The sequence below is a fragment of the Genypterus blacodes genome, unplaced genomic scaffold, assembly GCF_046128005.1.
Source record: "Genypterus blacodes isolate CSIRO-AG114 ecotype Tasmania unplaced genomic scaffold, CSIRO-AGI_Gbla_v1 ptg000019l_1, whole genome shotgun sequence".
Classification (NCBI taxonomy): domain Eukaryota; kingdom Metazoa; phylum Chordata; class Actinopteri; order Ophidiiformes; family Ophidiidae; genus Genypterus; species Genypterus blacodes.
Window position 1 is genome coordinate 1,326,330 of NW_027466832.1, and position 13,671 is coordinate 1,340,000.

Consider the following 13,671-nt stretch of genomic DNA (forward strand, 5'->3'; position numbering starts at 1 on the left):
GGGGAATATTGAAAATTTTGGAAAAAAGTTGACCTGGGTCATCAATTTTTGAACCTGGAGAAAACTTGTAAAGCCCATATCTGTGACAAGGAAGGAGATAGAGAGCTAAAATTTCAGACGCAGCATCCAGGCAGAAATGCCATCAATGTGTGTAAATTTGGGGCAAATTGGGGAATATTGAAAATTTGGGAAAAAAGTTGACCCCCGGGTCATCAATTTTTGAATCTGGAGAAAACTTGAAAAGCCCATATCTGTGACAAGGAAGGAGATAGAGAGCTAAAATTTCAGACGCAGCATCCAGACAGAAATGCCATCAATTTGTGTAAATTTGAGACAAATTGGGGAATATTGAACATTTTCTAAAAATGTTGACCCGCGGGTCATCGATTCTTGAAACTAGAGAAAACTTGAAAAGCCCATATCTGTGACAAGGAAGGAGATAGAGAGCTACAATTTCAGACGCAGCATCCAGGCAGAAATGCCATCAATGTGTGTGAATTTGGGGCAAATTGGGGAATATTGAAAATTTTCTAAAAATGTTGACCCGGGTCATCAATTTTTGAAACTGGAGAAAACTTGAAAAGCCCATATCTGTGACAAGGAAGGAGATAGAGAGCTACAATTTCAGACGCAGCATCCAGACAGAAATGCCATCAATTTGTGTAAATTTGAGACAAATTGGGGAATATTGAAAATTTTCTAAAAATGTTGACCCGCGGGTCATCGATTCTTGAAACTAGAGAAAACTTGAAAAGCCCATATCTGTGACAAGGAAGGAGATAGAGAGCTAAAATTTCAGACGCAGTATCCAGGCAGAAATGCCATCAATGTGTGTACATTTGGGGCAAATTGGGGAATATTGAAAATTTTCTAAAAATGTTGACCCGCGGGTCATCGATTCTTGTAACTAGAGAAAACTTGAAAAGCCCATGTCTGTGACAAGGAAGGAGATAGAGAGCTACAATTTCAGACACAGCATCCAGGCAGAAATGCCATCAATGTGTGTGAATTTGGGGCAAATTGGGGAATATTGAAAATTTTCTAAAAATGTTGACCCGCGGGTCATCAATTTTTGAAACTGGAGAAAACTTGAAAAGCCCATATCTGTGACAAGGAAGGAGATAGAGAGCTAAAATTTCAGACGCAGCATCCAGACAGAAATGCCATCAATTTGTGTAAATTTGAGACAAATTGGGGTATATTGAAAATTTTCTAAAAATGTTGACCCGCGGGTCATCGATTCTTGAAACTAGAGAAAACTTGAAAAGCCCATATCTGTGACAAGGAAGGAGATAGAGAGCTAAAATTTCAGACGCAGCATCCAGGCAGAAATGCCATCAATGTGTGTACATTCGGGGCAAATTGGGGAATATTGAAAATTTTCTAAAAATGTTGACCCGGGTCATCGATTTTTGAAACTGGAGAACACTTGAAAAGCCCATATCTGTGACAAGGAAGGAGATAGAGAGCTAAAATTTCAGACGCAGCATCCAGACAGAAATGCCATCAATGTGTGTAAATTTGGGGCAAATTGGGGAATATTGAAAATTTGGGAAAAAAGTTGACCCCCGGGTCATCGATTTTTGAAACTGGAGAAAACTTGAAAAGCCCATGTCTGTGACAAGGAAGGAGATAGAGAGCTACAATTTCAGACGCAGCATCCAGGCAGAAATGCCATCAATGTGTGTAAATTTGGGGCAAATTGGGGAATATTGAAAATTTTCTTAAAATGTTGACCCGGGTCATCAATTTTTGAAACTGGAGAAAACTTTAAAAGCCCATATCTGTGACAAGGAAGGAGATAGAGAGCTAAAATTTCAGACGCAGCATCCAGACAGAAATGCCATCAATTTGTGTAAATTTGGGACAAATTGGGGAATATTGAAAATTTTCAAAAAGTGTTGACCCGCGGAATATCGATTCTTGAAACTAGAGAAAACTTGAAAAGCACATATCTGTGACAAGGAAGGAGATAGAGAGCTACAATTTCAGACGCAGCATCCAGGCAGAAATGCCATCAATGTGTGTAAATTTGGGGCAAATTGAGGAATATTGACAATTTTCTAAAAATGTTGACCCGGGTCATCAATTTTTGAAACTGGAGAAAACTTGAAAAGCCCATATCTGTGACAAGGAAGGAGATAGAGAGCTACAATTTCAGACGCAGCATCCAGGCAGAAATGCCATCAATGTGTGTAAATTTGGGGCAAATTGGGGAATATTGAAAATTTTGGAAAAAAGTTGACCCCCGGGTCATCGATGTTTGAAACTGGAGAAAACTTTAAAAGCCCATATCTGTGACAAGGAAGGAGATAGAGAGCTAAAATTTCAGACGCAGCATCCAGACAGAAATGCCATCAATGTGTGTAAATTTGGGACAAATTGGGGAATATTGAAAATTTTCTAAAAATGTTGACCCGGGTCATCAATTTTTGAAACTGGAGAAAACTTGAAAAGCCCATATCTGTGACAAGGAAGGAGATAGAGAGCTAAAATTTCAGACGCAGCATCCAGACAGAAATGCCATCAATTTGTGTAAATTTGGGACAAATTGGGGAATATTGAAAATTTTGGAAAAAAGTTGACCTGGGTCATCAATTTTTGAACCTGGAGAAAACTTGTAAAGCCCATATCTGTGACAAGGAAGGAGATAAGGAGCTAAAATTTCAGACGCAGCATCCAGGCAGAAATGCCATCAATGTGTGTGAATTTGGGGCAAATTGGGGAATATTGAAAATTTTCTAAAAATGTTGACCCGGGTCATCAATTTTTGAAACTGGAGAAAACTTGAAAAGCCCATATCTGTGACAAGGAAGGAGATAGAGAGCTAAAATTTCAGACGCAGCATCCAGACAGAAATGCCATCAATTTGTGTAAATTTGAGACAAATTGGGGAATATTGAAAATTTTCTAAAAATGTTGACCCGCGGGTCATCGATTCTTGAAACTAGAGAAAACTTGAAAAGCCCATATCTGTGACAAGGAAGGAGATAGAGAGCTACAATTTCAGACGCAGCATCCAGGCAGAAATGCCATCAATGTGTGTGAATTTGGGGCAAATTGGGGAATATTGAAAATTTTCTAAAAATGTTGACCCGGGTCATCAATTTTTGAAACTGGAGAAAACTTGAAAAGCCCTTATCTGTGACAAGGAAGGAGATAGAGAGCTAAAATTTCAGACGCAGCATCCAGACAGAAATGCCATCAATTTGTGTAAATTTGAGACAAATTGGGGAATATTGAAAATTTTCTAAAAATGTTGACCCGCGGGTCATCGATTCTTGAAACTAGAGAAAACTTGAAAAGCCCATATCTGTGACAAGGAAGGAGATAGAGAGCTAAAATTTCAGACGCAGCATCCAGGCAGAAATGCCATCAATGTGTGTACATTTGGGGCAAATTGGGGAATATTGAAAATTTTCTAAAAATGTTGACCCGCGGGTCATCGATTCTTGTAACTAGAGAAAACTTGAAAAGCCCATGTCTGTGACAAGGAAGGAGATAGAGAGCTACAATTTCAGACACAGCATCCAGGCAGAAATGCCATCAATGTGTGTGAATTTGGGGCAAATTGGGGAATATTGAAAATTTTCTAAAAATGTTGACCCGCGGGTCATCAATTTTTGAAACTGGAGAAAACTTGAAAAGCCCATATCTGTGACAAGGAAGGAGATAGAGAGCTAAAATTTCAGACGCAGCATCCAGACAGAAATGCCATCAATTTGTGTAAATTTGAGACAAATTGGGGAATATTGAAAATTTTCTAAAAATGCTGACCCGCGGGTCATCGATTCTTGAAACTAGAGAAAACTTGAAAAGCCCATATCTGTGACAAGGAAGGAGATAGAGAGCTAAAATTTCAGACGCAGCATCCAGGCAGAAATGCCATCAATGTGTGTACATTCGGGGCAAATTGGGGAATATTGAAAATTTTCTAAAAATGTTGACCCGGGTCATCGATTTTTGAAACTGGAGAACACTTGAAAAGCCCATATCTGTGACAAGGAAGGAGATAGAGAGCTAAAATTTCAGACGCAGCATCCAGACAGAAATGCCATCAATGTGTGTAAATTTGGGGCAAATTGGGGAATATTGAAAATTTGGGAAAAAAGTTGACCCCCGGGTCATCGATTTTTGAAACTGGAGAAAACTTGAAAAGCCCATGTCTGTGACAAGGAAGGAGATAGAGAGCTACAATTTCAGACGCAGCATCCAGGCAGAAATGCCATCAATGTGTGTAAATTTGGGGCAAATTGGGGAATATTGAAAATTTTCTTAAAATGTTGACCCGGGTCATCAATTTTTGAAACTGGAGAAAACTTTAAAAGCCCATATCTGTGACAAGGGAGGAGATAGAGAGCTAAAATTGCAGACGCAGCATCCAGACAGAGATGCCATCAATTTGTGTAAATTTGGGACAAATTGGGGAATATTGAAAATTTTCTAAAAATGTTGACCCGCGGGTCATCGATTCTTGTAACTAGAGAAAAATTGAAAAGCCCATGTCTGTGACAAGGAAGGAGAAAGAGAGCTACAATTTCAGACGCAGCATCCAGGCAGAAATGCCATCAATGTGTGTAAATTTGGGGCAAATTGGGGAATATTGAAAATTTTGGAAAAAAGTTGACCCCCGGGTCATCGATTTTTGAAACTGGAGAAAACTTTAAAAGCCCATATCTGTGACAAGGAAGGAGATAGAGAGCTAAAATTTCAGACGCAGCATCCAGACAGAAATGCCATCAATTTGTGTAAATTTGGGGCAAATTGGGGAATATTGAAAATTTTCTAAAAATGTTGACCCCCGGGTCATCGATTCTTGAAACTAGAGAAAACTTGAAAAGCCCATATCTGTGAAAAGGAAGGAGATAGAGGCTTCTGTGTTCTTCTGATGAAGGCATCATGTAAATTGTGATATACATGAACTTGAGTGTAGTCATGTGTACACGGTGACTTGAACTGGGTCTGTCTCACCTATAAAGAGCCTCTGTGTGGCTGCGCTCCTCGTTTACGGCAATACCACTCTGAACACGGAAGTAAGAGGAGGTGTGTGTGAGCTCCAGGCGTGCGTGTATTTTGACTGATCCTGTGCGGCAACTTTGATTTTGAGTTTGAACTGTGGCGTTTCTTTAAGCCCAGATTTTTCGTTTCTTTGATAGCTCGGTTTTTGGAGCCACCCCCAGCAGTTTTGACTGTCTGGGGGACACTTTAAGTTATTTGTTTGTTTGGTTTGTGTTTTCCTGATGGAAAATAGTTTATACTGTGCTCCAAGTATGGTGAGAACCAGAGGAAAGGGAGCCAGAGTCGCTGCACCGGGCCCGGACCGGACGGCCGAGGCAATCGAGCCGATGGTGAAAGACGATCGGGCGTACAGGACCGTGGACGGTCAGAATATGACGGGAGAAATGGAGGACACACGTGCGGTGACAGCTCCTGACGTAGCCGAAAATGCGGAAGGAGGAAGAGGGCAGGAGAGAGAAATCATCAGAGAGGAAGAGATACGGATTATTAAGGATAAAGCTGAAGAGTTTCAGCAAAATTTAACGCTCGCCCTGGAGCTGATTGGAGAAGATAAAGTGACCGCAATGGAGCTGATCCAGGCAATACAAGACACTTGTGGGAAAATCATGGCCTGCCGGTACACGGGCAGAAATAAATATGAGATCACAATGAATCACCTGAAGGGGAAAGAAAGACTATTGGACGGCATAAAAATTGGACAGACCGCGATCATGTCCAAGGAGTTATGTAATGATGAGCTGGTGGTCTCGTTTCTGGGGCTGCCGGCGTATATCACGGACAGCGTCATTCTGGGCAAGCTGAACAGCTGGGGAGTGAGTGCAGTATCCCCGATCATCAGGAGAATGTGGCCGGGAACTAGAATTGCTGACGGAACAAGATACGTGAAAGTTAAATTCACGGAGACGGTCCAATCACTTCCATATTCGACCAAGTTTGAGACGGCTTTTGGAGCAGAGTTCTTCAGAGTTTTGCACGACAAACAGGTGAAAGTGTGCAGACAGTGCATACAGACTGGTCATATCCTGAGGGACTGTCCAGATTTCCTTTGTAGAAAATGTGGAGAGCAGGGGCACTATGCAAGGGAGTGCATGGGCAGAGGGAACAAATGCCAGAGCTGCAAAAAGGAGAGCAGCAGATGTGTTTGTGAGGACGTTGATCATGCTCCAGGGACGGGAGGAAAGCAACGTGAGGAGCAGGAAGAATCGAGAGAGAATATCTCTGAGAGGGAGGAGACCGAGAAGGATCGTGCGGAGGGGGAAGCGGAGAAAGGAAGAGACATACTGGAGTCGGACGGAGAGCAAGGAATGGAGGTGAGAGGATCGACAGCTGAGGTGCCGGGACATGGAGACGCAGCAGAGGGGCAGAGTGTGGATACATCGGAGAGAAAGGAGAGGAAGGTGAAAATTGTTCAACTTCAGCGGCCCCCAGAATCAGACTCAGAGATATGCTTGACGGGGTCTCAAGAGTCGGGGAACTCGGAGTCTGATATGGACCTCGGAAACAGCCAGGAGCTGGGGAAGAGAAGACTGCAATGGATGCTGAAGACAAGGGGATCAAAAAGAGGAAAAAGTAAGACGTGAACTGTAGCATAAAGATGATGGGCCTGATTTATCTCTATGTATTTACAATGTTAAAAATACTATCGCAAAACACAAACGGCTTAAGATGTATTAACAAGATGCGAGATGTTTTAAGGGTGGATACTTTTGACATCCTCTGTGTACAAGAGACTAAGTGGACAAGGGAGTGGAGAAGCTATCTGAGGGATACATGGGCTGGGAAAGTGTGGGCAAACAACGGTGTAAATGGACGAGCCGGAGTCGCTATTTTTGCTAAAGGAGATAAGATCCAAAATGTTAAGGAAATAGTGAAGGATGATGAGGGAAGGGTGATCGGTATTGAATTTATTTACAGGAATGTGCTTTACAAACTTTTGAATATTTATGCACCGAATGAGGACAACAAGCGTGGAATTTTCTTTGATCAACTAAAACCGCATTTGGGAGGGAACATTTGTGTAGTGGGGGATTTTAACTGTGCACTTACGAGATTGGATATATCAAGCAACAATACATACAAAAGTGATATAAGTAGGAAATCGCTAAATGAGCTTTTTGACTATTTCAACCTGGTAGATCTGTGGAGGGTGCGCAATATGGGAGAAAGGGGCTTTTCCAGACGACAGACGGTTCTGGGGAAACTTAAACAGTCCAGGATTGACTTATGTCTATTAGCATCTGGGCTGGAAAAAAAGATTTCAAAATGCTGGTATGAGTTCACAGGGTTTAGCGATCATGCAAGGTTATGGGTGGAGCTGGGGGAGAAAGAGCACAAAGGTGGAGGGTTATGGTGTTTAAATAACAGTGTTTTGCTGGATGGAAAATATAGGGAGAAAGTTGAAAATCTACTGAAAGAAAGAAAAAGAGAACTGCAGGGTGAGGGTTGTATAAATATGGGGGAGTGGTGGGAGGAGGTGAAATTGCACATCAAAAAAGTGACAATAAACTATTGTAAAAATAAAATGGAGAAGGAAAGAAGGACTGAGTATAGTTTAAGAGACCAGATTAATAAAGAGCTGGAAAGGTCGATTGCAGAGGAAAACTTCAACAATCTAAAATATCTCATGCTGAGAAAACAATTAGATGAGCTTGAGAAGAAACGGAGCAGAGGGGCAGCTATCAGATCAAGGATGAAGGATATTTTAGAAGGGGAAAAGAATACAAGTTTCTTTTTAGGGCTTGAAAAAAGACAGCAAAAGAAAGCTCATCTGCAAAACCTGAAAAATGAAGAGGGTAAGACAATGGAGAAGACAGGGGAAATGCTGGAGGTGGCTCATAAACATTTTAAAAAACTTTTTTCAAAGATGGAGGTAAACTCTACAGACCACAGTGTTTTTGAAGGGATAGAAAAAAAATTAGGGGAAGAGGACAGAGCAGACTGTGATAAAAACATAACAGAGGAAGAATTGGAAAGAGCAATAAATGGTTTGAATAAGAACAAAAGTCCAGGGCTGGATGGGTTATCGGGGGAATTTTACATCACCTTTAAACAGGTGATAAAGCCAATTCTCCTGAGAATCTTTCAATGCATGGAGCGGGAGGGGAAAGCATCTGGGGACTTCTTCACGGGGCTAATCCGAGTGGTGTATAAGAATAAGGGTGACAAAGGTGATTTGGGGAATTATAGGCCAATTAGTCTGCTAAATACAGATTATAAAATACTGGCTAAAATCCTGGCAAACAGATTGAAGGAGGTGATAGGCACAGTGGTGAATCCCTGTCAGTGTTATGGTGTGGTAGGGAGAGACATTAGTGACATCATCTTATCGATCCAGGACATCTTTGACAAAATGAATCAGAAGGGAGGGCTGTACATAGGGGTTGATTTAGAGAAGGCGTTTGATAGGGTGGATCATGATTTTTTGTTTAAAACACTGGGAAAGATGGGTTTCGGGGAAGGTTTCACTAAATGGATTAGGTTAATATATAGGAATGCCATCAGTAGGGTGAAAATAAACGGGAGGTTAACTGAGAGCTTCGCTCTGGAGAGGTCAATCAGGCAAGGATGCCCGCTTTCAGCTATGTTATACTCCATAGCGGCAGAACCCTTGTCTGCCCTCATTAGGAGGGACCCAGGGATTTTGGGGATTGAAATGGAAGATAAAACGGACACGAAAATCTACCAGTACGCAGATGACATAAGTATTACGGTTAGGGATGAGAGGAGTGTAGACAGGGTGCTGCAGCATGTAGAGTGCTATGAGAGGGCATCTGGGGCCAAAATCAATGGGGAAAAAACCGAGCTAATGGGCTTTGGTGATGGTTTCGATTGTGTAAATAAATGGAATTTTGTAAAGAGAAATGAAATGGTGAAGGTTTTGGGTGTATACGTAGGTAAGAATCGAGATGCAGCAACAAAACGTGGGGTGAAATAGAGGGAAAAATCAAAATGCGATTGGATTTCTGGTCCGGGAGGAAATTGAATCTAAGGGGTAAAGTGATAGTAACTAACGCCCTCCTCCTGTCCAAGTGTCAGTATGCGCTAAGAGTCTGTGAAATGCCGGACAGGGTAATAGGAAAGCTGAATGACATGATGAGTGCTTTCATCTGGAATAAAAAACAGCATTTGATAGCCAGGAAGGTGCTCATCAATGGGCAGAAGGAGGGCGGTTTGAAATTGGTGGACCTGAAAAGTAAAAAGCTTAGTGCACGGATTCGACTGTTAGGGAAATTTATGGGAAACGCAAAGATTTACGCGTGGCAGAAGTGCCTCGACTCTTGCCTACAGGGGTGGGATAATAGAGGAGTGTTTAATCTATGTAGGGAAACGGAGCAAAGGGAAAGAGCACAGGTTAATGCATTTACAGGGGAAATACTTGAAGCGTGGAATATTTTACTGGGGGATTTAAAGTTTAGATGTGAGACTGCGGAGCAGGTGTTACACCAACCAGTTTTCAGAAATCCGGCAATAAGGTGTCAGGGGAAGGTATTTTCAGGGAGGTACTTGGAGGAACTAGGTTTAAATCAGGTGAAGCACTTTATCCAAAGAGGTGGTGGATTTCTGCAGGAGGAAGTAATCCAGGAGGTCAGGGGAAGATTAGGGAAAGTGAGACCAATAGAGATCAAAAGACTATGCCAGAGAATTTTAGAGGGGTTACCTCGTAGCTGGGTGGCGCTGGTGAAGGGGAGGAGGGCAGAGAAGGCTCTGGAGTTGGTCAGTTTCTCCCTCATCCAAGGAGGGAAAGAGCATGACATACGATCAGTTAACTCCAAGATACTATATAGAGTGTTTTTGGGAAAGGAAAAGAAGAAAGCGGCAGCTGAGGAAGTATGGCTAAGGCAGTTCCATGGGCTTCAGAGGGAGCACATTTGGTCAGATCTAAATGTGAAGTTCATTTCATCAGAGTGCTTTGATACAAATTTCAGGCTCAGACACAATAGAATATTTGTCAGTTTGGTGCTAAACCAGATAAATAGACTCAACAGCAAGGTTTGTGATATATGTGAGGTGGAAGTGGAGACATTTAGGCACTTTATTTTTGAATGTAAGGAGTTAAAAGTGTTTTTTGAGAAACTGGACCAATGCTTTCAAAAATGTAGAGTCGCAATCACGGAAAAGGAAAAATGGGAGAGGTTTTTTCTATTTGGGTATAAGGAAAGGAAAGCAGGGGTGAACAAATGGCTTATCAATTACATTCTGAGTTATGCCAAACATGTCATCAGACTTCGGAGAAACTATTCACATTTCGAGGACAAAAAAGTGAACATCTGGAGATTTTTCTGTAACTTTATGAAAAGGAATGTGAGTCTGCTGTGGGATGGTGGGGACAAGAATTTCAAACAAAAGGTGCTGGAAGATAACTGTCTATTTGTGTGTGGAAATCAGGGTGGGGTGCAAATGTCAATAGGTCAAGGGTGAGGGGTGATGGGTGAAGGAAAAAAAAAAAAAAGATGTGATGAATGGTGTTATGGATTGTTGGAAATAATTTGATTTGATTTGAAATGACTTGTATTTACTTGTGTAAAATGTATTTGTAAAAATATTTATTTTTTGATAATAAAAGAAAAAAAAAAAAAACATGCCTGATCTCGTCTGATCTAGGAAACTAAGCAGCGTCGGGCCAGGTTAGTACTTGGATGGGAGACCGCCTGGGAATACCCGGTGCCGTAAGCATTTTGGCCCTCTGAGCAGCAGGCCTCACCTGGTCCTCCTCCCTCATGTTTCACTCCCTCTGTGAACATGCAATTTCCCTCGGGAGAATAAAGTTGTATCTTAATTTATCTGAAATGTTAGTGTTCTTCTGATGAAGGCATCATGTAAATTGTGATCTACATGAACTTGAGTGTAGTCATGTGTACACGGTGACTTGAACCTGGTCCGTCTCACCTATAAAGAGCCTTTGTGTGGCTGCTCTCCTCGTTTACGGCCATACCACTCTGAACACGCCTGATCTCGTCTGATCTCGGAAGCTAAGCAGCGTCGGGCCAGGTTAGTACTTGGATGGGAGACCGCCTGGGAATACCCGGTGCCGTAAACATTTTGTCCCTCTGAGCAGCAGGCCTCACCTGGTCCTCCTCCCTCATGTTTCACTTCCTCTGTCAACACCCAATTTCCCTCAGGAGAATAAAGTTGTATCTTATCTTATCTTATATGAAAGCATACATTCAGAAAATGAGTATTGCACATGGGCATAATATGAGAAGATTGAATGCACATGAGAAGTGAAGTACACGAGCCACTGTGTGACAATGATGATGATGATGAGGATGAAAGTGAGCGTCAGAGATGTTAGTGGTCCCTCTGTATGTTCTATGTGATGATTATCAGTTTCATTAGGTAAGACTTCATTGTCCAGAAATGTGTGTTTCTGATGAAGGCATCATGTAAATTGTGATATACATGAACTTGAGTGTAGTCATGTGTACACGGTGACTTGAACTGGGTCTGTCTCACCTATAAAGAGCCTCTGTGTGGCTGCTCTCCTCGTTTATGGCCATACCACTCTGAACACGCCCGATCTCGTCTGATCTCGGAAGCTAAGCAGCGTCGGGCCAGGTTAGTACTTGGATGGGAGACCGCCTGGGAATACCCGGTGCAGTAAGCATTTTGGCCCTCTGAGCAGCAGGCCTCACCTGGTCCTCCTCCCTCATGTTTCACCCCCTCTGTCAACACGCAATTTCCCTTGGGAGAATAAAGTTGTATCTTATCTTATCTTATATGAAAGCATACATTCAGAAAATGAGTATTGCACATGGTCATAATATGAGAAGATTGAATGCACATGAGAAGTGAAGTACACGAGCCACTGTGTGACAATGATGATGATGATGATGAAAGTGAGCGTCAGAGATGTAAGTGGTCCCTCTGTATGTTCTATGTGATGATTATCAGTTTCATTAGGTAAGATTTCATTATCCAGAAATGTGTGTTTCTGATGAAGGCATCATGTAAATTGTGATATACATTACATTACATTACATTACGATCATTTGGCAGACGCTTTTATCCAAAGCGACTTACATTACATTACATTACCACCCTTCGCAGAGGGGGGAGCAATTGAGGGTTCGGTGCCTTGCTCAGGGGCACCTCGGCAGGGGCTCGAACCGGCGACCCTCCTCTATACATGAACTTGAGTGTAGTCATGTGTACACGGTGACTTGAACCTGGTCCGTCTCACCTATAAAGAGCCTCTGTGTGGCTGCTCTCCTCGTTTATGGCCATACCACTCTGAACACGCCCGATCTCGTCTGATCTCGGAAGCTAAGCAGCGTCGGGCCAGGTTAGTACTTGGATGGGAGACCGCCTGGGAATACCCGGTGCCGCAAGCATTTTGGCCCTCTGAGCAGCAGGCCTCACCTGGTCCTCCTCCCTCATGTTTCACTCCTTCTGTCAACACGCAATTTCCTTCTGGAGAATAAAGTTGTATCTTATCTTATCTGAAATGTTAGTGTTCTTCTTATGAAGGCATCATGTAAATTGTGATATACATGAACTTGAGTGTAGTCATGTGTACACGGTGACTTGAACTGGGTCTGTCTCACCTATAAAGAGCCTCTGTGTGGCTGCTCTCCTATTTTACAGCCATACCACTCTGAACACGCCCGATCTCGTCTGATCTCAGAAGCTAAGCAGCGTTGGGCCAGGTTTGTACTTGGATGGGAGACCGCCTGGGAATACCCGGTGCTGTTAGCATTTTGGCCCTCTGAGCAGCAGGCCTCACCTGGTCCTCCTCCCTCATGTTTCACTCCCTCTGTAAACACGCAATTTCCCTCGGGAGAATAAAGTTGTATCTTATCTTATCTTATATGAAAGCATACATTCAGAAAATGAGTATTGCACATGGTCATAATATGAGAAGATTGAATGCACATGAGAAGTGAAGTACACGAGCCACTGTGTGACAATGATGATGATGATGAGGATGAAAGTGAGCGTCAGAGATGTTAGTGGTCCCTCTGTATGTTCTATGTGATGATTATCAGTTTCATTAGGTAAGACTTCATTATCCAGAAATGTGTGTTTCTGATGAAGGCATCATGTAAATTGTGATATACATGAACTTGAGTGTAGTCATGTGTACACGGTGACTTGAACTGGGTCTGTCTCACCTATAAAGAGCCTCTGTGTGGCTGCTCTCCTCGTTTACGGCCATACCACTCTGAACACGCCCGATCTCGTCTGATCTTGGAAGCTAAGCAGTGTCAGGCCAGGTTAGTACTTGGATGGGAGACTGCCTGGGAATACCCGGTGCCGTAAGCATTTTGGCCCTCTGAGCAGCAGGCCTCACCTGGTCCTCCTCCCTCATGTTTCACTCCCTCTGTCAACACCCAATGTCCCTCGGGAGAATAAAGTTGTTTCTTATCTTATCTTATATGAAAGCATACATTCAGAAAATGAGTATTGCACATGGTCATAATATGAGGAGATTGAATGCACATGAGAAGTGAAGTACACGAGCCTCTGTGTGACGATGATGATGATGAAAGTGAGCGTCAGAGATGTTAGTGGTCCCTCTGTATGTTCTATGTGATGATTATCAGTTTCATTGGGTTATACTTCATTATCCAGAAATGTGTGTTTCTGATGAAGGCATCATGTAACTTGTGATATACATGAACTTGAGTGTGTTCATGCGTACACAGCGTCTGA

At 42.5% G+C, this 13,671-nt stretch overlaps 5 non-coding genes across 5 annotated transcripts; all 5 read left to right on the forward strand.

The window, feature by feature from the left end:
- Nucleotides 1–10,937: 10,937 nt before the first annotated feature.
- Nucleotides 10,938–11,056, forward strand: LOC142991583 (5S ribosomal RNA). Its single transcript, XR_012960952.1, has one exon. It is a non-coding gene; the product is annotated as a 5S ribosomal RNA (ribosomal RNA).
- A 448-nt stretch (nucleotides 11,057–11,504) lies between these two features.
- On the forward strand, nucleotides 11,505–11,623 carry LOC142991604 (5S ribosomal RNA). Its single transcript, XR_012960972.1, has one exon. It is a non-coding gene; the product is annotated as a 5S ribosomal RNA (ribosomal RNA).
- Nucleotides 11,624–12,231: 608 nt separating this feature from the next.
- On the forward strand, nucleotides 12,232–12,350 carry LOC142991593 (5S ribosomal RNA). The gene has a single exon (XR_012960962.1). It is a non-coding gene; the product is annotated as a 5S ribosomal RNA (ribosomal RNA).
- Nucleotides 12,351–12,595: 245 nt separating this feature from the next.
- LOC142991526 (5S ribosomal RNA) lies at nucleotides 12,596–12,714 on the forward strand. Its single transcript, XR_012960927.1, has one exon. It is a non-coding gene; the product is annotated as a 5S ribosomal RNA (ribosomal RNA).
- A 448-nt stretch (nucleotides 12,715–13,162) lies between these two features.
- Nucleotides 13,163–13,281, forward strand: LOC142991510 (5S ribosomal RNA). The gene has a single exon (XR_012960911.1). It is a non-coding gene; the product is annotated as a 5S ribosomal RNA (ribosomal RNA).
- The last annotated feature ends 390 nt before the right edge of the window (nucleotides 13,282–13,671 follow it).